This window comes from Pinus tabuliformis, chromosome X (assembly GCF_031772625.1).
Source record: "Pinus tabuliformis cultivar Carrire ecotype Pingquan chromosome X, CPIR1, whole genome shotgun sequence".
Taxonomy (NCBI): domain Eukaryota; kingdom Viridiplantae; phylum Streptophyta; class Pinopsida; order Pinales; family Pinaceae; genus Pinus; species Pinus tabuliformis.
The window spans coordinates 930,608,480-930,635,368 of record NC_142308.1 but is presented as its reverse complement, the minus strand read 5'-3'; positions in this window follow the sequence as shown (position 1 = coordinate 930,635,368).

Sequence of the window (26,889 nt, the reverse complement as noted above, 5' to 3'; positions counted from 1 at the left end):
TGAAAATTTTCATATTAAATTAGTTTAATCAAAAAGATTTTTTTTTTTTAAATTAATAATTTTTCTGAGCCAAAATAAAAATTACGTCCGTCATGAGCATGGTGGGCTTCATCAAACTCAATCGCCCAATAGCCGTGGGTGGGCCACCATGGTGTCGCGGGGTGGGCAGCGAGGTCGGGCGAGCGGGCGGGATGTGAGGGCGTGGGGGGGTGGTAGGGGGTGGCCCGGTGGCTCGCCCGGATGTCATGAATCGCCTAACCTCTACAGTGGGCAGGCGAGCTGCCAGGGTGGGCGCCTCAGCCTAACTCGCCCCCTACCTCCCACTCCCCCTCCCGACACCCTCACTCCCTTCACCCACACCCCGCGCCCCTGCCCCCTTAACCCCCCTTCCACATTCCGCCCCTCAACGCCACCCTCATCCCCTACCACCAACCCCCCAGACCCCTCACCCCTACATCCCCACATGATTCGCTAACCCTCCCATCTTCACCCGCACCACTCCCTTTCACCTCCACACGCCCACGTTGCCCCTATCCCCTCACCCACACCCACTAGCCCTCCCCCTCACCCCCCCACACCCACCTAACCGCACCCCACATCGACCACCCCACTCACGCCCCCTCACCCGCACGCCCTCCCCCTTATGCACGCTCCCCACCCACGCCATCCCCCTCACCCACCCTCCCCCTCACCTCCTTCCCACCCATGTGTCCTCCCCATAAGCCACTCTCCATGCCCCGTCCCTCACCACCCCCTCCACCTCCCCTCCTTCACCACCACCTCCACCTCCCATTCCCCACTCACCGCCCCGTCCCTCCCTCCCCCTTACACACACTGCCCTTCCCCCCCCCCTTATGCCATGCCCCTTCCCCTCACACATGCTGCCCCTCCCCCCCCTCACGCCATGCTCCTCCCCCTCCCTCCCTCCATCACCCCCCCCTCGCGCCCCCTCGCGCCCTCCACCTCCCCCTCTTACCCTCATGCTCTCCCCCTCCCCCTCTGCTCCCTCCGCGCCCACCCCCTCCCCCTCCCCCTCACCCCACGCCCTCTCCCCTCCCTCATCCCCCCCGTCCTCTCTCCCTCCCTTTGCCTTCCCCGCCCTTCCTCCCTCCTGCGGCCCGCCCTCAGTCGGTGCCACCCATGCAACCCGCCCTTGGCTAGCGCCACCTAGGCGGCCCGCCCCCCGCCTAACCAGTAGCCGGGTGATTCCGCCAATGCCACTCTGGTGGCCTGTCACCCCACCCAACTGGTGGAATCGCCCGACCACCGGTCGGGAGGGGGGGCGGGCCGCCGGGGTGGCGCCGGTCAAGGGCGGGCTTCGGGAGGGAGGGATGGCGGGCAGGGGGAGGGAGGGGGAGGGGGAGGGAAGAGGGAACGGGGGTAGCGAGGATGAGGGAGGGGAGAGGGTGCTGGGAGAGGGGGGAGGGAGGGAGGAAAGGGGAGGGGAGAGGCTGCGAGGTGGGTGAGGGGGGAGGAGGCGAAAGGAGCATGGGTGAGTGGGAGGGTGCAGGGGGGTGAGGGAGAGGGATGGGGTGGCGAGAGAGCGTGGGGCGGGGGAGGCACGGGGGGGAGCGTGGGTGAGGGGGAGGGCGCGGAGCGAGGTGAGGGATGGGGAGGGCGCGGAGGGTTAGAGGGGGGTGAGGGACGGGGAGGGGCTAGGGGAGGAGGGCTAGGTGAGGGGGAGGGCACAGGAACGTGGGTGAGAGGGTGAGTGGGGATGAGGGCATGCGGGTGAGGGGGCAGAGGGTGAAGAGGAGGGCAGTGGAGGGTTGTCACTCACGATGGTTGTTACTCATTTTGAATTAATGGAAACTTCTGTTATACACCTTCTGTTTACAAACAATTTTATTCACTTCTTTCATGGTTAAGTTTTCAAAGATTTTTAATGTGCACGGTTCATTTTGTTTCGTGCTTGACTGGATGATATATTTTTTATTTAAAATATTTGGCAGTATATTATAATTACTTTCGGTCAAATATTTTTTTATTTTCAATTTTTTTTATTCATTACATATATTTTTTTGTACTTATTTAAAAAATCAGACATATATTAAATGAAATATTAAAATAAATTGTTTTAAATTTGAAAATATTAAATTTTAGGGTTTAGTAGATATCAAGATGTAAATATCATTTTGAGCGTAAAGTTTAAAAAATGTTTACATGATTTTTTATTCTTCTACAATTTTATTAGATATATAATCAAGATAGATCTATGAAGGTTTCAACTAAAATAATAATAAAATGTAAGAATTTTATTATTTTCACTACTTTCATATAATATATACATAGTTTAATTTTGGAATGTTTTATTTGTTATTTACTTTTTTTACATTAGAATGTTAATGCATACCCTTTTAGAATGTGGGGGGGGAGGGTGGAAGGGTGGATGGAGGGTGTGCGGATGAGGGGGTCGGCGTTGGCGAGTGTGGGCGAGGAGGGTTTGCGAGTGAGGGGGCAGGCAGATAAGGGGAGGGCAAGGGAGGGTGAGGGCAGGTGGAAGGGTGGGCAGGGAGGTGGAGGTCGTGGGCGGGGCTGTGTGGGGATGTCGGGTTGGCAAGGGTGCACGGGAGTGCCTAGTGTGTGAGGGGATGGGAGATGTGAGGGGGTGTGGGAGGGGTCGGGTAGGTGGGGGGACGAGAAGGGTGGGGGAGAGGCAGGTTCTTGTGAGGGGGTGAGGGAGTGTGTGAGGGGGGACGAGAGGGGTGAGGGAGAGGCGAGTGGCTGTGAGCAAAGATGGTTGGCGTGGGCACATGGGGGTGGAAGGAGGCCGAGTGCGGGTGGGGATCGGGAGGTTGGCAAGTCAAGGGGGCCGGGTACAAGTGAGGATGGGGAAGTTGGGGGCCGGCCCACCCCGCCCGCCTGTCCACACCCGTGCACCCCTATCGCCCACACCCACCTGGCCCGCCTGTTGACCCCACCCGCCCTCACCCGCCTGGCTGCCCACCCCACCCCGCCGTCCCTCACCCGACCTCCTGCTTGCCCACCGACCCGCCTGGCGTTGATCCGCCCGCCCGCCTGTTAGGGGTGGCTGGGCGATTCTGATTATACAAATAAAAAATTTATGATATATTTTCATTGTTAATTTAAGTTAATATGTTTTTGTTATTTATTGATTTATGTGTTTCTATTTTTCAGGAAAATGGCATCAAAGAAAATTTCTGTGAATCTTTCTGGACCAAAGACTCTTAAAGGTGCATTTTCAAGAAACATTGGTGAACGAACTCCACCTGAGCTCATGGCTACAAATATTTCAAGTGCCTCAAGTGATAAGAAGATGATTTCAGACTGGAAAAATTCAAAAGAGGTGAAAATTCCATCAAGAATCTGGTATGTGAAAGAAAAAGAAAGCAAAAATGTGAATATATATCTATATATTGATATACCGAATGATAACGGAATTTTTGAGGTGATGGGAAGAGTCATAGATATGTGTTCGGTACCGGACACTGGAGTTGTTTACATACTTACAAAAGCTCCCAAGTCACATGAAAGGATTAAATACTGACTATCATATTCATTGTATGACACGAGAGAGATATTTACAAAGTTGTGTAAACAAATCATAAATGAGATGACACAAAACATCGTAAGTATTGTTATTTATATTTGTATTTTGCATTCTTGAAAGTGTCTTGCTATATTTTTTTAACTTTGTTTTTCATTGACATACGATATTTTGTTTGGCAAAATTTTGTTGAAAGTTGTTCAATTAGGTTGGGAGGCATTCATTTCAAAGAGCATGATATCGTGAAAGTTGTCAGCAGTTTTTACTCAGTGTCAGAAGAAGATATGGAAAACAAGAAAAATGTAGTAATTGATGATGCTACAAAACTACATCCAAAGAATCAGAAAAAAAAGGCCTCTTGTGGATAAATCTAGCAAGGGTAAACAAGTTACTTTTGAGGATGATGAAGTTGAAACTGACATGAAGCATATGTTTCCATTACTGAAGATGACATTGGAACTGAGAAGAGCCATAAAGGACCAAAAGTAACAATGCCCAAAAATAAATCTGATGGGAATGTTATGACGAAGAAAAGTAAAGTTGAAGATTTTGAAGTAGTCATTACTAGCAGTCAAGAACCTAGTGAAACTTCAAAAGAAAGCAGAGAAATCATTACACCAAGAGCTAATTTGGAGGATGGCATTATCAAAACAAAACAAAATGCCATTCGAGAGAATTTGACAAAGAGAAACTTAATTGATGGTGGTCGTACATTTCAGCTTAATGTCAGGCAAACCTATAAGGCAAGTGAAGGACAATGTCAATATCAAGTTAGAAAGCCACATCATCTGCATGTTCACAACTTGAAGACATTGATGAGGTACAATCCATATGTTCATGTGGTTAGTTATGTGCTTCTTGTTGATTCACTTCAAGTTCCCAACAAAGAAGCATTTGATAAGTCAAAATGCTTTGAATACAATTATTATGTGCTTGGGGGAACCATTCTGTAGAAGCTCAAAGACAATTGATGGAGGAATATCCTAATAACCCACGTTTTGAAACAATGAAATGTATCATTTATGCTGGTTTATCAGATACAGAAGCAAATTTAGTGGCATGGGATCATAATTCAGATAATGAATATAGGATGTCTATGACTTTCATCCAAAGGGTTAGATTTATTCATAGTGAATTTGAAGAAAAATGTGGTGAGGATAGGATAAATGTTACTGCAGATTTCCGAAAGGAATGTTGTATGGAAATAGGCTATCAAATTGAAGAGAAAACCAATTCAAAAGGTGGAAAAGGCAACAAAAATAGTGATTTATTCAGAGGTGTTGATAACATTTTCCAATTGGCATTTAGAATTGGAGATGTTTGGAAGTTTATTGATGAGATTTTTAACATGTGGGAAGACATTGCCATTAAAAACCAGAGGATCAAAATGTCTAATCCATTGATATGTAGCAACAATAAATCAGCTCCTGAAATGAAGCAGCTTCCAGACAATATGACTATCACACCTTGGAGGGCGATGCAAGTAGTGAAAGATGAAAAAATTGTCAAAACAATATTATCTCGTGTGAGGTCAGGGGAATTATCATTGGAGGAAATGTCGAAAGAATTTCAAAAGTAAGTTTGTTGAATTATTTTTATTTATTTCTAGATTATAATTATATTTTAAATAAAACATGTTGTTCTTGGTAGTATTTGTTATACATATCATTATATTAACTTTTTGTTACTTTATCTATGCAGTCACAAAGTTTACATGAAAATTCCAGAACAAATGGTTAGATTGTTGAATGAAGATAGTTGGGATGATGTTGTACGCAACTATCCAGATTCAAGTTCTACATCAACATTAAAAGCTTTTTATCTTGCATTTAAAAATGTATCTTGATTTATACATTCATTTTTATTCACCTGTGTACTATTTTTAATTTATAACTTATACATATATTTGTTTTTTTTATAAAAGATTAGGAAGGATGATAATGGAGCACCAAATAGTTTCAAAACCTTTATTGTAAAAATAAAGATTGAAAGACTGAGGAAGCAACGTAGTAAGAATGTTCAACTTGATCCAACTCTTAATCATTTCTTATGGAATAGGTTAGACACTATTCAATATCAAGTAATACAAGGCGACTATGAAGACATTGCTAAACTCATACCTAAAAGGGATTATGCCCTAGTCATTGCAGATATTCCCCATGGTTTCAATATTCCAAACATTAACTATGATAGTGACCCTTATACTTATCAAGCTCTTAGTAAAGTGGTTGCGGGATTTGTAGAAGTCACGTCATCACCATTATGGAGATTTGTGACGTTTCATTTAGACACACAATTGGCAATGATATTGTCAAGCTTCAAGGGGAAAACAAATTCAAGGATGCAACTTACATGGTAAGACGTTTAAAATGTATATTTGATTAATGTTGAAAAATTTATTTATGCACAAGTTAATTGAACTTTTACTATTTCATGTTACAGGCAAAAGTCAAATCTTCTTAACAATGAAGATCAACAATTTATAAATTATTGTGAGTTTATTCATATTGATAGTTGAGCAAAAGATGATAGCCATATGTCTATGATTTTTAATTGGGTAGACGGAAATATTCATAGCCAAATACTGACTTATGATACTGTTGTGAGAAAACTAACATATGAAGACAAAGAAGCAAAAGGAGAGATAGTTGACATTTATCAAAAACCACAATTATTGATTAACTATATTATAGACATATGTTCAAATGAAGGAGATTGGGTTCTAGATTTATTTTCTGGCTCAGGTAAGTTTTATTATATGGAATTGAATTTCAATATGTTATTTTTTAATTAATATGTCTTTGTACTAATTTAGTTCATTATTTCTTTTGTACTTGATAATTAGGTACAACATTAGCATGTTGCCTTCAAAAAGGAAGAAATTGCATTGCAATTGAAAAAGATCTAGTATAGTGCAATTTCATTCAGTAAAGAATTAATGCTCTTCAATTTCTTCCAGATGCAATGCAAGAAATTGGGTTGAAGAAAGGGGACTTTAGCAAATCACGTGTGGCAAAAAAGGAAAAGGAACCCCAACCACCATTACATCGAATGTTTGGAAAGACATACATTGGGAGATTCGCAGACATCAAAGATCCATTAGAAGAGGAAAATGAGCAAAAGGAAACAGAAAATATTGTGGAAGAAGACAATGATGAAACTCTAGAGGACGAAGAGTTTGGATTACGTGACATTGTTGATTAAATTTAAGTTATGCTTGGAAATCAAGCTTTACAATGTTTTGACTTTGACATTTTATGAGAATAATAAACACTCAATTAGGATTGTTATGCGTTCAATATTTGTAATATGTGATTTTTGCATTGATTTTTAAGTTAATCATTATTTTTTGAAAAAAAAAAATTGATTATTATTATTTTTTTGACATGAAATTCATAAAAAAAACTATTATTTAACCATTTTTAGTTAAAATTTTCGTATAAAAATTGTGATTTTGACATATCATTTCTAGCAAAAAATTATCAAAACATGTAGTTTTTTAGCTATATTTATGTTAAAAATGGTTATTTTTATGTCCATTGATAAAAAATATTGTTTTTTAGAAACAATTATTTCATGTGGATTGAAAAATTAATTAAGGATGTATAAATATGTAGAATATCGAAAATTCAAAATATTGACTTTCTAATTTAAAAATGCAAAACAATAAAAACCTCACTACAAAAAAATTAAAATTAAAATAAAAAACAAGAAAATATGAAGAAAATGACCACTTCAAAAATGATCGAATTTACAAAATAATTATTTACATTTTATACATTAGAAAATTTAAAGCCAAAAAATAGGTCTTTTAAAAAAAGGTTGTGATGTAGAATACCCACTTTTTAAAATCAGCATGAAAATCACTACCATTCTAAAACGTAATGTACATAAAAAAAATTAAAGTGCCAAAAACTATGCTCTAAAAAAACATGTGTGTTCTGCATCACCCCTTTTCAAAATTAGGTCACTTTTTTACTATCTCTACGAAATGGGTAATAGTATCAGTTCTCGTTTCAAAGTTTACACTGTTCTTCGCATAGAACTATCAATTAGCTGTATTAATAGATGTTCTCAAAACCATTTCAAAATGATGATAATTCTAACTTAAATGGTTAAATATATAATTCATGCAGTGATTGAGCTTACTCAATACATTGTTAGTTTTACATGTTGTTATCTTTTCTTTTCTGCTTTCAGGTCCTTACTTAGTTGCATCACTTGACATTCCAAAAAATCATTTCAAGGAGATTGATTCTATCATATTCCAAAATTGAATGGTTGAATGGTTAAATGAATGCAATTACTAAATTACCTTCTACATCAATATCACTTTTGGGTTTAAGAATTAGATCCATGGATTATGATTAAATGGTAGGATAAGATAGATGTTTTGTTTTTCTTATTAGGTTCTAACTAGTTAAAATGGTTTTTGGTCCATTTTTAGGAGATTAAACTAACTTAGGAACCTTTCCTTTCCTTTAAAATTCATTAGATCCATGTAAATCTCTCATAGATTGTATATTCTTAGACATCAAAGAACAAAAACCCCCAAAACAAACATAAAAATACAAAACAACGAAGTAAGAGAAAAGTTAACTAAGCACATATAGTGCATCACACTTCATCAGTCTACAAACCTCAGTTGATAATTCATGCAAGCAATTTAGGACACTAAATTGACTAAACATTTTGGCATCGTTGCCAGGGAAGTGTAATTAGGTAACCTCATCTCTTACATTTAAAAAAAAAATGATATGCGTAGAGAAAGAGACTCTAAGGGTAGATTCATAGCTAGAGGCAGGAGTTCAATTACTACAACAGCACTTACTCCACCAAGATTAAGAAGAGATACACCTCCATCTCAAACTCATATTCCTAGCCATAGATCTCTTGAAGTTCTAAGGTCAGAAATTCAATCAAGCGGATCTCCTACTTCATTTACTGAGGCAGTACTAGAGGAAGAAAATCTTGGATCTCCAACAGGAGTAGCCTTTTCACCTCTACACGATAACATATTTTAGTTGAAAAATTAAGAATACCTAGTGGAGAAGAAGAATTAGAACCTTTATTCCACATAAAACTGATAGAGGAACCAGAGGAAGAACAATTAATCTTGCAGGTTGAATCTTATATTAACTCTAAAGAAACTATAATGGCAGAAGAAGAAGAGGATGGAGAATTTTCACTGTTTGGAGGAGGAGGAGGTAGAAGAAGAGGTAGCGGAAATAGGGAAGTTGGTAATTCTTTTGGATTCTCTATAGTTGATGAAGAAACAAATGCCACAATGAAAAATATCTCACCTTATGTCCTCCCAAATTTTCATGGATTAAAAAGTGAAGACCCTGGAACCTTCTTATTTGAATTTGAAGTCTTGTGTAGAACTTATGATTATTTACAAGACTCTCAAAAACTCAAATTGTTTCCTTCAACATTGAAAAGAGATGCTTTAAAATGGTTCATGGGATTGGTCACTCAGTCTATTAGAACATGGAATGACATGAAAAAAGTGTTTTTGGACAGGTATTTGGATTATTGCATGCCTATCAATCACAAGGATGAAGTGTTAAAAATGATGCAAAGAGAGGATGAAAATTTGGAGGATTTAATTGAGAGATTCAACTATAACTTAAAAAAAAGAAAAAATGGATAACTTAGATCAAGATACTTTAAAATCTCTTTTATTAAAAGCCATTAGAAATGAGTGGATAGATATCCTTAACATGATGGGGAAGGGAGATATCTCTCAACTCCCATTAAGTGACATTGGAGAATTATGTGTTCATCTTTGAAGAGAAAAATCCAAAACTGGAAAAGGTCCAAGAGATCCTTCTCTTGTTAGAGTGAATCTGCAACTGGATCAGTGACTAGGGCAAAAATTGGAAACATGCTTGATGAATTTAAAACAGATATTATAGGGAGACTTAGTGAATAGATAAATAACCTTAAGTTACAAAACAAGCAGAAATCCAAGACTGATTCTTTGGCTATTTTCTATCCCAAATGCAGAAAAAAAACACGCTTTAAGAGAATGCCCTTTGGATGCAAAAGTCATAGAGACTTGTGTGATTTGTTCAAAAAACCATGAGACCAAAAGTTGTCCTTTAATTCCTGGTGTTAAGGCTATTTTTCAAGAGGAAACAATTTCAAATCCAACAATATCTCTTTGCTTTGTCTCTAGAAGACCTTGGCAAGGGCAACAAAATCAAGGTTTTAACAACCAAATGTATATGCAGCCCCCTCAAAATTGGAATTTTTGGCAGCAACCTTGGCCTCAATCTCAATCTCAAACTCAACCATGGGCTTAAGGAACGCAGAATCCTTATGGAATTTTCTCTCCATACTATCAATATCCTCCATCATATCCAAACTATCCTCCCCAACAAATTCCTCAACAAAATCAATAGCTCCAACTTCAAAACCAAAACCCTCAACTTTAACTGCCATTCCACAGAGACCAAATCAGTTACCTTCCCAACCATTACCTAACCCCAACAATAAAAATCCTCAGAATACCTATATGGTGGAAAGACAACAATTTCCAACTTATATGATCACTCCATTAGATCGCAATGATGTCCAATTAAGATCTGGTAGGATATTAGAAAAGAAAAAGCCTTCTGTAGTTATTCAAGAAGAAGACAATTCTAAGTAAGATTCTCTACAGCAAAATATAAGTTTTGAAGGAACATCTCCTCAAAACCAGAATACTAAAAATGAAAAATAGAAAGAACCAATAAAATCAACTCCTATCATAGAGCAACAACCAGTATCCACTTCTACACCTCCTTTTCCAGAAAGGTTACAAGTTGATAGAGGGGTAGAAAAGCATATTATGTTGCCTAATTATGATTTTCTAGATGAATTTAAAAATGTCTGTATCAAAATCCCTTTGTTACAAGCCATTAAGGAGATCCCAATTCTAGCTAAAACAATAAAGGAGTTGAGCATGAAGAAACCAGGAAGAAAAACAAAATAAGTAAAAAGAATTCAACTAGCAAGAAAAATAGCAGACATAATGATGGGAAAAATTGCCATACAAAAATATATAGATCCAAGAAGTCCAGTTGTAAAAACACATATCAATGGAGTTGAAGTTCTGAATACACTGATTGATTTAGGAGCAACAATTCACATCATGAGCAAACAAACCATGGAACAACTCAAACTTCCCAATCTTCTTTATACACATACATTACTGCAATTGGTAGATAGATCTATAATCAAATTAGATGGTGTGTTAGAAGATATTTCAGTGTCCTTAGACTCTTGGGAGTACCCTGTTGATTTTATGATCCTAACCCCAAAGAGTAATCTAGGAGGACATCCACTTATATTAGGAAGACCTTGGCTGGCTACAACTGATGCTTTCATTAGTTGTAGATCTGGTGATATGTATATCTCTGATGGTAATTCAACTAAGAAATTCACTCTATATCCTCCAGCAAGAACAATCACAGAGATAGATGACAAAGAATGGATTGATGATGAAAATGATATTCAACCTCTCTTTACTATTTCAACCACTAGTGAAGATAGTCAAATCTTAAATACAATGGAAATTTTTGAATCATCTCCAAAATATGAACATGATCAGTTTCAAGAAAAATCCAATATTGAATATTTGTCATCTAGGCAGATGTCTCTTTATTCTATGGAATAATTTGGTAGCTTTACAGTTGAAATATTTCCATGGAAAACATTGAACATAAACAATAACTTGGAAAAATTACAACAGAAAAAGCTAATCAAAACTTTACAACAACATTCTTCTGCATATGCATGTGAATACACTGACATGAAAGGAATTAGTCCTAATACTTGTATACATCACATCTACATTGAGGAAAATTGTAAACCTATTAGACAACCTCAAAGAAAGATGAATCCAAATCTTAGGGAAATTGTGAAAGAAGAGTTGCAAAAATTGTTGAATGTAAACTTTATTTACCCAATTTCAGACAGCCAATGAGTTTCTCCTCTAGTGATTGTGCCTAAAAAGAATGGTAAATGGAGGGTATGTATTGATTATCGAGAATTACATAAAGCTACCCTGAAAGATCATTTTCCTTTGCCCTTTATAGATCAAGTGTTAGATACATTAGCAGGTAAGAAGTAATTCTCATTTTTGGATGGTGTTAGTGGTTATAATCAAATTCAGGTAGCACCTGAAGATCAAGATAAAAGCAAATTCACCTGCCCATGGGGAACTTATGCCTACCAAGTACTCCCTTTTGGATTGTGCAATGCACCTGCAACATTCCAAAGAGTAGTACTAGGAATTTTTTCTGATCTAATACATGATTGTGTAGAGGTATGTATGGATGAAATTACAGTTTATGGGAATACATTGGAGGAAGCTTTAGAAAATTTGGAAAAAGTTCTTAAAATATGTAAGGAAGAAAACCTTTCACTAAGCCATGAAAAATGTTTTATGATGTTTACAGAAGGGATTGTTTTAGGACATCACATTTTAGGAGATGGAATTAAGGTTGATAAATCTAAAGTTGAAATCATCTCTAAATTATCAATTCCAAGTTGTCAAAAAGATGTTATAAGTTTTCTAGGATTCCCAGGGTACTATAGACGGTTTATAGAAAACTTCACTAAACTAGCATCACCACTCTTCAAATTGCTCACCAAATATTGTGAATTCAATTGGAATCCTAATTGCCAGTTGGCATTTGAGACTTTGAAAGCAAAAATTTCTGAGGCACCCATCTTAAGAGGTCCAAATTGGAAACTACCTTTTCATATTTCAATAGATGCTTCAGATACAGCTCTGGGAATTGTATTAGGATAAAAAGATTTGATCCCTTATGTCATCTATTACACAAGAAAGAATTTGACTCCCATTGAGTTAAATTACACTGTAACTGAAAAGGAATTCTTAGTCGTTGTTCATGCTATCAACAAGTTCAGACATTACATAACAGGCTATGAAACCTTTGTTCATACAGATCACTCTACAATTAGGTACTTAATGAATAAACCTATTACTAATGGCAGAGTTACAAGATGGTTATTACTCCTGCAAGAATTCAACATCACTATTTTAGATAGACCTAGAAAACAAAACACAGTTTCTGATTTCTTGTCTAGAATTCAAAATATCAAAGATGACACTCCAGTTGAAGATAAATTTCCTGATGAATATCTTTTTGCAGTAACTAGTCAAACCCCTTGGTTTTAAAATATTGCTAATTACTTAGTCACCGAAAAATTACCTTCACATTTGTTTCCTAAGGAGAAAAGAAAAATCATTCAAACAAGTGCAAGTTACTCATGGATTACTAATGAATTGTATAAAACAGGTCCAGGTCTCATGATCAGAATATGTGTTCGAGAAGATGAAATGCCTGAAATTCTTAAGGCATGTCATGATGAACCTTGTGGTGGACACTTTGCTGATAAGAGGACAACCTATAAAATCCTTCATTTAGGATATTATTGGCCCTCCATCTTCAAAGATGCCAAAGAATATGTCAAAAGGTGTGACAGCTGCCAAAGGGTAGGGAAACCTGCTCCTTCAGATGAAATGCCACTACAAACTTAGGTACTCATTGAACCTTTTGAAAAATGGGCCTTGGATTTTTTTGGACCAATTAATCCACCATCTAAACAAAAGAAGTATATTTTAGTATGCATTGATTATGTCACCAAATGGTTAGAGGCTAAAGCATTACCTTTTGCTAATGAAAAATCTGTAGTTAATTTTCTTTTTGAGGACATCTTCACTCATTTTGGTGTTCCAAGAGAAATAGTGACAAATCAAGGATCTCAATTTACATCTAAAATGGTGGAGAGACTTGTGGAAGAATACAATATAAAACATAGAAAGTCTACTCCTTATCATCCACAAGCAAACGGTCAAGTTGAATCTACCAATAAGGTGATTGAAGGAATTCTCACTAAGATTGTACATCTACACAAAAGAGATTGGGAAAAAAGGCTTCTTGAAGCCTTATGGGCCTATAGAACTACATGGAGGAACACAACAGGACATACTCCCTATGAGCTTGTTTATGGGAAGCAAGTCATGTTCCCTATAGAGTTTCAAATCAGAACCTTCAAGATGGCAGTCCAATTGGGACTGGATTTATCAGAAGCACAGAAACATAGATTGGAGAAACTCAATGAGCTTGATGAAATCAAGCAAGATGCAGTTCAAAGAACCAGTTTAGTCCAACAGCAAAGGGATAAATGGCATGATAAGTATATCAAGAAGAAAAAGGTTTCAAGCAGGGGATTGGGCAATTTTGTTCGATTCAAAATTCAAATATTTTCAAGGGAAGTTTCAGACTCATTGGCTTGGGCCATATGAGATTGAAGAAGTCTTTAATAATGGAGCAGTGAGAATAAGGACAATAGATGAGAGAAAGGTACCTCTTCTTGTGAATGGTCATTGGTTAAAGATATATCATAAGCCAATTTCAAAGGAGGATTTTGTCATAATTTTCCAAGATAACACTGAGATGAAGTTGGTGAAGAAGAATTCTTCTTCCCCACTAACTTAGTTTTTCTTGTATATATATAGAGAGATATATAAAACATAAAAATATATATAAATAAAATGTATCTGTCTGAATACCAATTGTTTATTGCCTTACTTATACAGGAAATACAGGGTGAAAATCAGAGATTTCTGACATCCTATATTTCCTATTTTGTTTCTGTAATAAGTAGTGACATAAAGCTACATTCATTTGTAGTTTCTAATTTGCAAATTCATTTCATTTCATTTCATATCACTTCACTTTCATTCCCTTTCACTATTATATTCCATTTTCATTTCACATTCATGTTCCATAGCCATATTTCATCTTTATCATGTTCTGCAGCTAATTCCATTCCGTAGCTAATTTGATTCTGCAGCCATATCTCATTCCATATCTTTGTTCCAAACAAATGATGATTGCAAGGAATTGAAGAATCTTGTTTTGAAGACTGATATGCTAAGAAGGGTATCTACGGATCAACATCAAAGAAAACAACAAATGAAAAGGTTAAGTTCTAAGAGGTAAAAGTGCAAAAATTTATTTTAAATAGCAAGGTTAGAACATAGAGTATGTATAATATGGGCATTCATATGTTTCCTTGACAAATCATCATTTGATTTGATTGCAATCTCTATCGTACTGCATATCTGCCACATCCTCCATATTCTGTCACATAATGGTCCATAATTAACTCCCTCATTGTTTTTAACGGTCATGACTACGACGTGACATACTTGTCCACGTTTCTCCAAAACCCTTACCATCTACTTATTTCATGCAAACCCGTAGTTCTTTTCACCATATTTGCAGTCAGTCCATTTCATAAACCAAGAAGGGTAATTCTGAAGGTTGAGGAACTTTGCGTAGTAGAAGGCATGGGGCTCATTGTCAGATCAGAACCAGTAGGAGCAAAGTATATGGAAGGATACCCACAACTCAAAGAAATGTTGCAAAAGGCTAGATGGCTCAAATTCATTGAGAAATTTGATGGTTTTCATAAAGAGATCACAAAATCCTTTGCTAGATCTTTTGATGGCACAGAGGTAGAAATTGGAGATATTAAGTTTGCAGTAACTGAGTCGTTCATAACCGAGGCTACAGAACTTCCAAGGCATGGTGAAAGATGGTTCAAAAACAAGGAATTCCACAGTGAATCATGGAAAGTAATACTCAAGAACCCAGGTATGGATGTCTCTGTTTTTAGAAAAGGAATTCCCATTTCAGCTCTTAAAAGTAAGTGGAGGAACATGCTTTTGATATTACAGAAATTTATCACCTGTGAGGGGAGATTTGGTTGCATGTATGTCTACCATATCCGTTTACTGATGAATTTCCTAGAAAATGGAGAAATCAATCTTCCTTTCTTCCTGCTAAATAGTTTAAGAAGGATGGCCTCAAATGTGCAAAAGAAAATAGAGTTCATAGATACAACCATGTACCATCATGGGTTGATAAAGATATTGATTTAGTTTCATTTAAAAGGAATAGGAGATACCTGGAAGGATTTCCTCATTAGAAACCATTTCCAAGAAGCACCAGAGTCACCCAAAGAAGATAATGTTAGAAGAAGCAGAAGAAAGATGATTGGTATAACTATTAAAGATAAACCTGAGTCTTCATTACAGAAAGATGATGAAAAATTAATATCTGAAGAACTGACAGAAATTAGGAAGAAAATTAGGGCAAGAGGAAAAATAAGAAAGGAGAAAAAGGTCACAGAGGAGGAGAATGTAAATCATCCACCACCTAGAAGAAGCTCTAGACTCTGAGGTTTGGTAAAGAAAACATCGTAAAAAGGGACAAAGTTCATAAACTTAGAAGAAGAAACCCTAGAAACTTCTCCTGTTAACATCCCTTCTGCACACAGTCCTCAAAATTCTCCTGACCATCATTTTGAAGGTAGCCCAAGCAGAAGATCTCCAAGCATAGATCCAGTGTAGCAACAAATATATGATTATATAGAATCAATGGAGAAGAAAAGTGCCTCAATGAATCTAGAACCTTCTTTCAATCCACAAGAACCTCTAATTGACTCTCTCAAACAGGAAATTTATGAATTAGAGATATTGAACAAACATATCAAACAGGAGAATGAAACCTTGAAGGAACAAAATAAATTGGACAAGGCAATTCATGATAATACCATTCTACATCTAGGACTGTGGTATAAGAAAAATAGGAAGCTGAAAAGAAAGAATAAAATTCTGAACAGAACAATCATCAACCTCAAGTACAGGCTTCTTATGAGGAAACCCAGAATGACAGTCACTTCAAAGAAGAGCAAAAGAAGAAAATTGGATGTACTAGCAGAAGTGTCTGAGCAAATGCATTAGAGAATAAGAACTCACATTTTTGGCAAATTTCATGAGGACACGCAATGATTTTGCAGTGGGGGTATGTTGAACCTCAGAATTACCTTCCCCTTGACATTTGTTCTCACCTTTTTCTCTCATTTTCTCATAAGACTATAGATCCAATCAATGATAAATGCTAGGTTTTATCTTAGGAAAGAATTAAAATGATCACCATATTATATTTTTATTGCTATTTTAATAGATTTTTTTTTAAATTAGCTATAGAACGCAGTCTATTCTACAGCTAACTGTGAGTTCCGTAGCTGCTCTCATGGTTTGGTAGGTTACAGGTGTCAAAAGAAGAACTGGGCCACATGGGCATTTCCAGAATCATCTCGACATGGATTTTATCCTATTAACTCAGTCCAGATTGACAGAAAATCATGCCTTAAGTCATGGTCAAAGATGGAGTCAAATACATTATCTAGAAGCAGTAGGACTCTTGATTTTCTCTTTCGTAGCTAATAAAGAGTCTAACAGTTCTGTTGAGGAGTTAATTCAGATTAAGCCACCTGTAGCTAATCAGAAGTTGAGGAGTTAATTCAGATTAAGCCACCTGTAGCTGATCAGAAGTTAAACAGTCCTATTACAATTCGAATTAAGCCACTTGTAGCATGTTTTTCTTATAAACAGTCATGATAGATTCGAATTAGCCACCTGTAGCAAGATTTTCTCTTAGACAGTTATGTTATTTTCTTATAAATATCGGTTGAATGAAACCGAGAAGTAGTTAGAAGCTAGAAGGAATTACAGACTTTTTGTTAATACTCTATATTCAGACTTCATTTTGTTCATAATACAAACTCCGTTTTGTCAATGGTGGTTTAAAAGTGCATCTTTAACTAGCTAGCATCTAGCCACATCAGTTGCAGAGGGCCCTTGCACTGAAGGAGGTTTTTCACTTGTTGTTTTCAGTTTAATTTCTATTACTTTGTTTTCTACAAGTCTGTTTTCTCTAATTTAGAATAATGTTTCATTTCAGTTTGTAACCAATAGTGTAAGGATAAAATCACAACTGTGCAATCTTGTTCTTCTGAGATATTGTATGAAAAATGACTGAATGAAGATTGAAGTAATAAGAATACACAGTTGCTTAGTTTCTTATTATTTTTTTACTCATTTTCCTAACATAGAACTGTCAATTAGCTGTATTAATAGATGTTCTCAAAACCATTTCAAAATGATGATAATTCTAACTTAAATGGTTAAATATCTAATTCATGTAGTGATTGAGCTTACTTAGTACATTGTTAGTTTTACATGTTGTTATCTTTTCTTTTCTGCTTTCGGGTCCTTACTTAGTTGCATCACTTGACATTCCAAAAAATCATTTCAAGGAGATTGATTCTATCATATTCCAAAATTGAATGGTTGAATGGTTAAATGAATGCAATTACTGAATTACCTTCTGCATTAATATCACTTTTGGTTTTAAGAATTAGATCCATGGATTAGGACTAAATGGTAGGATAAGATAGATGCTCTGTTTTTCTTATTAGGTTCTAACTAGTTAAAATGGTTCTTGGTCCATTTTTAGGAGATTAGACTAACTTAGGAACCTTTCCTTTCCTTTAAAATTCATTAGATCCATGTAAATCTCTCATAGATTGTATATTCTTAGACATCAAAGAACAAAAACCCCCAAAACAAACATAAAAATACAAAACAACGAAGTAAGAGAAAAGTTAACTAAGCACATATAGTGCATCACACTTCATCAATCTACAAACCTCGGTTGATAATTCATGCAAGAAATTTAGGACACTAAATTGACTAAACAAGAATTACTTGTCATATGTGTTTTACATGAGCTTAGAATCTGCAAGCGCCTCAGAATGGTATGCCACAAGGTGGCCTCCTTGTTTAAAAACAACCGCAACGGAAAATTGAGAGGCATCAGTTTCCATTTTAAATGGTTGATTCATATCTGGAAAATGAAGAACAAGGGCCAAGCATAATGAATTATTTGGTTGACCAAATTGTCGCTCAGATTCAACATCCCAAATTAAATTTTCTTGATTTGAAAACTCATGCAAAGGGCAAGCCAACTTTGAGAAATGAGAGACAATTTTTTTGTAGAAATTAATACCTCACATGAAGCTCTTGAGGTCATGTGCATTGAAAGGTGTTGGCCATTGTGCCAAAGCATGTACCCAAGCCATTGTGCCAAAGCATGTACCCAAGAGGGATCTGGGTGAACCCTTGTGTTGTCAATAATAAATCCCAAATATTGAACTAATGTTTGTCCAAAATAGGATTTCTTCTCTTTGACCTGAAGTTGATGTGTTCACAATAACTCAAGTATGTTGCGAATGTGTTGAAGATGGTCTTCCCAAGATTTACTAAATACCAAAATATCATCAAGGTAAATGACCACAAACTTACCCAAGTGTGCCCTGAAAACATCATTAATGAATCTCATAAAGGTGTCTGGTGCATTAGTCAGTCCAAATGGAATGACCAACCATTCAAATATCCCAAAATTTGTTTTGAAAGAATTTTTCCATGTTTCAGATGCATGCATGTGAACTTGATGGTAGCCTGCAGTCAAATCCATCTTTGTGAAGAAACAAACCCCATGTAAGTGGTCCAACAAATCCTCAATGCAGGGTAGGGGTTAGGGGTTTCTTAACAGTGGCTTTATTAATAGCCCGGTAGTTTGTCACGAGGCGTCATTCAGAAGTAGCCTTTTTGGGAATAATAAAAGTTGGAGATGCACATGGCAAGGATGAAGGTTGAATATGATCAGATATCAACAATTGTTCAATTTGGCATTCTATCTCAGTGGCCTCTTGAAGAGCGAGGTGATAAGATGGGGTATTGGGTAAGGAATCACTAGGAATGAGATTGATTTTGTGTTCAACAGAGCATGTTGGAGGCAGCCTTGTGGGATGGGTGAAGGCATCTGCAAATTCTTGGAGTGGAGGAGCCATTGCATGAGGGACCATATTGGTGACGTTGTCTAGCATGATAGGGCGAATCAAGCACAAAGAAACACATTGGTTTAAATTGACTCTGGTAATGGGAGCTTTGCCAATAGGAGGTTGGATTGATGTGCTAGATGAGGATGTGAGCACATAGGTTCGGTCATCATGCTGCAAGTGGTATTGGTGATATTTAGCATGATAAAAAATATGTCGGGCTTGTTGGTATGGAATTCCCAATAACAAATCGGCACAATCGAGAGGATAAACATCACATACTGTAGTATTGTGGAAAATTCCAATAGCAAGGGTTACAACACATCGTTGGGTGATGATAAGACAAGGACCGTCATTTTGGACCCAACCGAGTTAATAAGGGTGTGGGTGTGGAGTGGTGGGAAGGAAAAGGCATTGAACCAAGTCCTGTGCCACAAGATTCTTTTGACTCCCATTGTCGAGAATAAGAGTGGCCAACTCATGTTTGATTTGACAATTATGGGTAAACAGAAGTGCAACAGAGGTTGTTGTTTCATTAGTAGTCATGACAATGAGAGAGGGGTCCACTTCGGTAGGGTTGTCGAGAGAAATAATTGCAAGTGGGGTAGTGGCATTCGGTTGCTCGACTTCTATAATAACAACATTGTTAGGGCATAGATTTTTCAATACTTTACAATCTGCAGAAGCATGTGAGTTGATCTTATGAAATGTACACCATGGGGTATTGTGAGGTGTGGAGGATGAGGCAGAGGCTACACTACAAGAACCATAGGGAGATGGACCATTTCTGACTTGAGAATATCATATTTGAGGACCCACTTTGCATTCCACATATAGGGCCCGAATAAATGCCTTGTATAATGAAGTACTATCAAACAAATCAACCAAGGCCCAACAAAAGTTATCCCAATATGTGATAGGTGTCGATCTACTCTTTGTTGGCTCTCCAAGTTTGACAACCAAGGACATATTCATAAGATGAGTATCCCACCATGTTTGTGCCAAGCCTTCCAATTGTAGACTGGCGATTTGAAGTTTCATTTCCTCTTCCATCATTGGACATGTTTTGAAATCATTGGAGAGACTTTGGAGCCAAGAATAGACAACATCACCATTCATTTGGCTTGATAATTTGGGCAGCTGAAAGCATGTATTGAGCAGAAATTACCCTGGAGGGCGTCGTTGCTGCTGCAATGTAATTAGCTCTTGAAGAGCCATGGCTAATTCATTAACTGGTGAGTCTACAGTTGAGGGCCCTTGATGGGGAGGAATGATTTTCGTGCACCGAATGGATTGAGATCTATAAGCCTAAAAAAAAATTATTCGAGGAGGTGGATGGCTTCCAAGATTTTATGCTCTAATACCAATTGATCTCCCTGCAGATTTGAAAAAATTATGTAGAGAATCACATAAAAAATAAAAGAGGATGACATAACAACTCTAAAAACAATATCATTATTTATTATGAGGGAGAGATGAGCATTTTATAAACAATGAAAACAATCTCCTTATTTTTAATTTTGTAATTATGAAAGATATTGCATAAAAATCAAATACGTTATTAGATAAAGAAAATACATTGAGATGTTTCCTTCTTTTCTAGTTTTTTTTTTATGTTTCCGTCTTTCCTACTCCTAGATGTTTCCAAGAAAAGGAGTGTGTTTTTTCTTGATTGCCCAATCAATTAGAAGTTTTTGATTTGTGTGATTGTCTTGGTTTCCCACTTACCCCATGATACATATGAGGTAATATATGAGTTAAATATATATACCATGATATATTAATACCACATGCCCAACAAACCATAACTCTTGTTTATATGGCACATTTCTATCTTTAAACCATATGTCAATGTTTTTTTTTTTTGTTAAGCTTGGCGGGACCTTTTCATTTTCTATTTAATTATAGAAAAATTTACACCACATAGAATGGTTAGGTGGCCTCAACTTGCCCGAGTGGGAAACCAAGTCTGTTGACCACCTATCCGCATTGTAAGCCATCCAAAAACAATATAGTTTTAATCTCTCTAACCAAGCTATATATGTCTCTGTTTCATGTCCATACTCTATATTTCTATCTATACACATACTTGCATGGTGAAAATTAAAATCTAACTGCATATAAAACAAAAGTAAACATCGGAAGATGACTAGCCCTTCTGCGCCTCCGTGGCCGATTCCATAAGTGCTGAGTCCTTGATTGTTGATCCGAGCATCTCAAACAGTTCTAGGATGCATGGAATGTGTCTTCCAATTCTGTCCAGCTTAATGTCTTGCTTATGGAGTTGGAATTGGATTTTCTGCAGGTCTTGTTTATAGCTCAGCATACCTTGGATTGAAACCGCCATGCCTACCGAGATATGTTTCATCGCTTTGCCCAACAGGCTTTTCATCAACCAGTAAAGGTATAAGGTATGTTTGAACTGTGTAATGCTTCCTCTGGTGTTGCTCGGATCTGGTACTAGGTTCCTCCATTTTTCCATATCCTCCTCAGTATCACTACCCTGCTTAATTTCCTCTTCCCATTCTTCTAATAGCTTCTAAATTCCTTCATCAGTACCCTCACAGTAAGCCTCAACAGCTTCGTTGATAAGGTGTTCTATCGATTTTCTTCCCCTACAAGGCTCTGACATGCTCGGTTCCTTATCCTTCCTAGGTACCTAGCCCCACCTTCCTTGTCCACGACCTCGCGCAGGCTGAGCCATATCAGAAATTCCTGAGACCTATTCACAGCGACAATTTGTTAATCGAAAACAGTTTAATATAATATGGCTTTGGTTCCTTTCCTGAGTTGCTTTAATGGTGAGGTCAGCCTCCCCATGCTCCTCTCCTATCCTTCTACTATCGGAGCCAGAGACAGAATGGGCAGAGAACTAGTCCCCAGAGAGGGCCTGCCTCCAGCAACCCTCTGTCACGCCCCACCACCATACCCAATACCTCACAGCCATAGTTGGGTAGGCAGCTCCTTGCCAAGGCCAAGCGAGTAAGCCCAACCTCAAGCCAATGGATTGCCAAGTAGTAATTGTAAACCATTCCCCCTCAACCTAGGAGGTTTTAGTGATGCCATTGTCTTTTTCATACCCAGCTTTCCACTCTAAGTCTCTAGCATTTCCACATCCCCATATGTCAATGTTTTATTATTCATAGAATTAATTACATACTTCTTTCCTAATGAATTGTAATATCAAATAGCATACATCCATCTCAATTGTGGATGTACCAATGGCCTAGAGGGATCAAATCTCTCAAGATGCAAATATATTTTTGAGTGCAAAACTGAAAGAAAGGTTTACACCCAGAGAGATTTGAGTACAAAACTTAAGCAAATGTTTGCACCTAGAGATATTTGAGTGCAAAGCTTAAGAAAATGTTTGCACCTAGAGAGATTTAATTCTCTCCATGCTTACTAAATCCCAAGTTCAGATGAATCTATATTGGTTTTTAATAATATTATTTATATTTATACAAATTTCAAATCTCTATACATAGAAATATTCTTATTTTTAATTTGATTAAAACCCTTATATATATAACATTTTTCTTTGACATGTTTTATAGATTTTTTAATTTAGTTTTTAAATATGATATGCATAGCATCGATGATATAGATAGATAAATAATTTAGAAAATAAATTAATTGTAAATATTGAATTTTTATATATTTATTAATTAAATTTAAAATATATAATTTTAACATATATAATTGTTATATATTTATTAATTACATGTTTGTGGTTATGAATATGAATTATTATTATTTAAATATATTTTAATGTGATATATTTATTATAATTTTGTAAGAAAATTGTTTGTAATTTTTATTAATAAAAACAAAATTAAAATACAACAAATTGAATTGAATGGTTCTATTTTTATTATTATTATTTTATTATTTTTTAAATTGAGTTGCCCATTATTATTATTATTATTATTATTAATTGTTTTCTTGAACACTATAACATCTCTCCATATTGAACAAGGAGCATAGATTTTCAGCCCAATATATATTCATATTTCTATATTCAAAAATATTTTTGTATTTAATTATATGTTTATTGATTAAATTTATTAATTTTTTATATGTTTATTAATTATATGTTGTTAATCTTCTTTGTTTTTTCTTTAAGTTTAGATTTTATTACCTCATAAAATCATGCAAAACATGTGCGTATATCAGTCCACATCATGTCATATAACATCATCAGGTAGGTGGTCTCAATCTGCCCAGCGGAAACCAAATGTTTTTGACCACCTACCTATTGAGTAATTAGTCCAAAATTCAAGAAGTATCAATGTTTCTAGCATGACCAAACTATTTATGTATGTACTATAAAAAAAAAACTGGTGAACATCAGGTAGACTCAAGTTTCTGAAGAGGTGTCAAGAACTGTATCTTGAGCACTCAATCCTGGAATATGTGAGAAGATGGTTTACAAATATGTTGTATTTCTTAGCCTGCTTATCCATTAAAATCCTACCCAGCATGGTCTTCATTTTCCAATAGAGAGTTAGAGCTCCAAAATAATGTTTCCTTCATCCCCAGGTGTGCCCCGGGTTAGGAATCCAAGTGGCAACATATTCCATGATCTTGGATTCAGAGAAGACCTATCTCTCGTTATGCATGAGACTCCAAGTTTCAGATTTTTTTTTTGGGTATCAAGAGGGATCACTATATGGAATCTTTCAACAACTTCTTGAGCTTGTTGATGAGCTCTATTATAGGCTTAGGGACCTCTATCCTCACCTCCATGCCTACTACACATTATTTGGTGCTCCATGCTCAACCAATTACAATAAACCATGGGAATAAGGCTCCCAGACCGCAACCCTCGAACAAAGGGAGTGTATTTTTAAGACTAGGGAAGAGTTGTATCACTAATTGTAGGCTCGCCAGGAGAAAGCAAACTCAAATTAAATTGATGACATAATTATCGACGTAGGAACACTCTAAACCCAATTGTCATGAGCCTATGAGTGACTCCTGGTTTCCACAGTCACCTAGGATGGACAAATATAATATGATAAACCCAATAAATACCTTTGGTTTTTAGCATACATAGAATTGAAACATCAAAGAGGCAACACAGAGAGACCCAAGTCTAGAAAAAAATCCCTCTATCTAAAACAACATAACTAAGAGGAGAAGTCATGATTGTCAGCACATGCACTACGTCATAGTTGTCCAATGATTGGTTAAATTATCTTATAAAAGTCTATGGCTCAAGTAAATACATATTTTTCTATGACTATACCAGAAAAGCTTAGAGAAATAACTATGAGGTTTAGAGTCACCTAGTAGCGTTGAAGAAGCTCCATTTCTTCATAGTCCAAGGAAGATGGCGACCTTTCTCCCCTTCTCCCGCAACTTTCTCAAGTTAGCCGACCATGCATACCTCGAACCAATAGCCTCAACATTCCTAGCAGTAATTACCACTTGGAAGTACAAGTTCCTCTACAAAAATTGTTCCTTTAATCTATATGGGGAAGAGAAACAACCCTCTGCCAAGCGGGATGTAAATACCATGGCATCCTACAGCGATGTAAATACCATTGCATTCTTAAGCATGTGAGGGGTAACCACACCACCCTTTGCATTAAATAACCTATCAATTCTAGGGTGGCGGGCATAACTCCTAATCTCCAACTCCTTTTGATACTCACCCCATTGGAGGATGTTGTTAACTTAGTATTATTTTAATTTTTTTTAATGTAATATATATATATATATATATATATATATATATATATATATATATAGATATATGACAAAATTGTTTATAATTTTATTAATAAAAACATAATTACAATATAACAAATTTATTATTATTATTATTGTTAAATTGATTCTACATTATGCTTTACTATTATTATTTTTTATTTAATGTTTCATTTTAGAGATAGTACAAGTCTTTCCTATACTAAGTAGACATTTAAATGTTTATACTAATAATGTTTTTAATTAAAAGTAATCAATACATATATTTATTTTTGTTTTTCACTATTGTTGAGATTGTTTGTTATTTAGGGAATATTTTATTTTAGATAAGCAAGTAGACAACTACAGGTTCTTTTCCGGTCAAGAGAGGAGTTAAGAGACAATACGAGGGATATCAAGTATAATTTGGATGACATTGTGGTTCAATTGACTAGGGTGGAGCATTATGTGATCTCTGGTTCTGAAACTGAATCCAATGAGAAACAAGAGGTGCCTACCAATGAGAAACCAAAGGTGCCTACAGTCATCAATGCTCCAACTGGGTACTCTCCTCACACTAACTCTTCTTCCATTTCGCTAGTTATCATTTTGGACAAATAATTCCACCATGCATTCTGTTTTAATGTCTACTATGGGGTACAAGTAGTTTTTTGTAAGCAATATTATCATGTTTTATGAATTTTTCCATTGGGATGATATATGTATTACTGTAGTTCACTTTTGGCACTTTGCATGGCTCTATACCAAAGCCCTAGTGAAATTGTGTATGTTATAATTTCTAGTTCTAAGGTATTAGAGTAGGGTTGTTGGTCAAGTTATGTCTTTGGTTATCACTAGTGGTAGATACAATCTCCTGGGACACCCTTTTGAATATATGTTGAACAACTTTCTTTATAAAATCTCCTAATATTAATAGAAATCTATGGAAGAAATTTACAAAAAGAAAGGATATTTTACTTTTTATTTTAAAATGGAAAAATGCCAACATTAAGCACAAAATGAATGAGACATTTTGTTGAAACTAGGCTCTAAAATTCTATATCATATTGATGTGTGCTAAATTTATCACACGTGAATAAAAAACTAACAAAGATATTTATTTATGCCATATAATATGGGAAGTGACAAATAGATGAAAAGATCTAAACAGGGAGATAAAAAATAAAAATAAAATTTTTAAAGAAATAAAATTATTTTATGTTTTAGTTATTTTAATATATCTCTTAATTAATTTTGACAAAAATTTTATAAGGATTAATTAAAATTAGAAATTTAAGTCATGGAATTTACATAATTCAAATATTATAAAGATTTTTCAAGATGTTGAATCTATTTATACATTCGAAAACACAGTATAAACAACAAAATTGATTTTTACCAAAATTTAAAAAATAATAATAATATATTTTATTTATTTATTTTTAATGAATAGATAATAAGGAATCAACACTGTCACTGCCAATCTCTTCCCATGTCTGACACCCTGCTTTCCAATTTATCAGAATTAATCAACTTGTGGGACATCCACGTTGACATTGCAAAAAATGCCTCAAGATGACACGTCTGATCAAGTGATGAATGTGGTGCAGGAGGAATTCCCCACTGACAAAGAAGAGCAAAGGACACGTGTAAGATAAACAGGTGTGGGGCAACCTTTACCGTGGATTTGAATTTAGAGGTGACTGCAACATTATTTTTTCCCTCACCATGACGTGCATAAGCATCTTGGCCTAGTGTATGCTTTAATGGTGGTGACAATTATTGAATGGTGAAGACAAGGGTTACGTGTCTCTGTTTTCATGGCAGAAACTGTGACTAATCATTTTAGCGAATAATAATCAGTAAAACACTTTAGTTGGAAATCATAATTTTCATTTATTTTCTAATTAAAT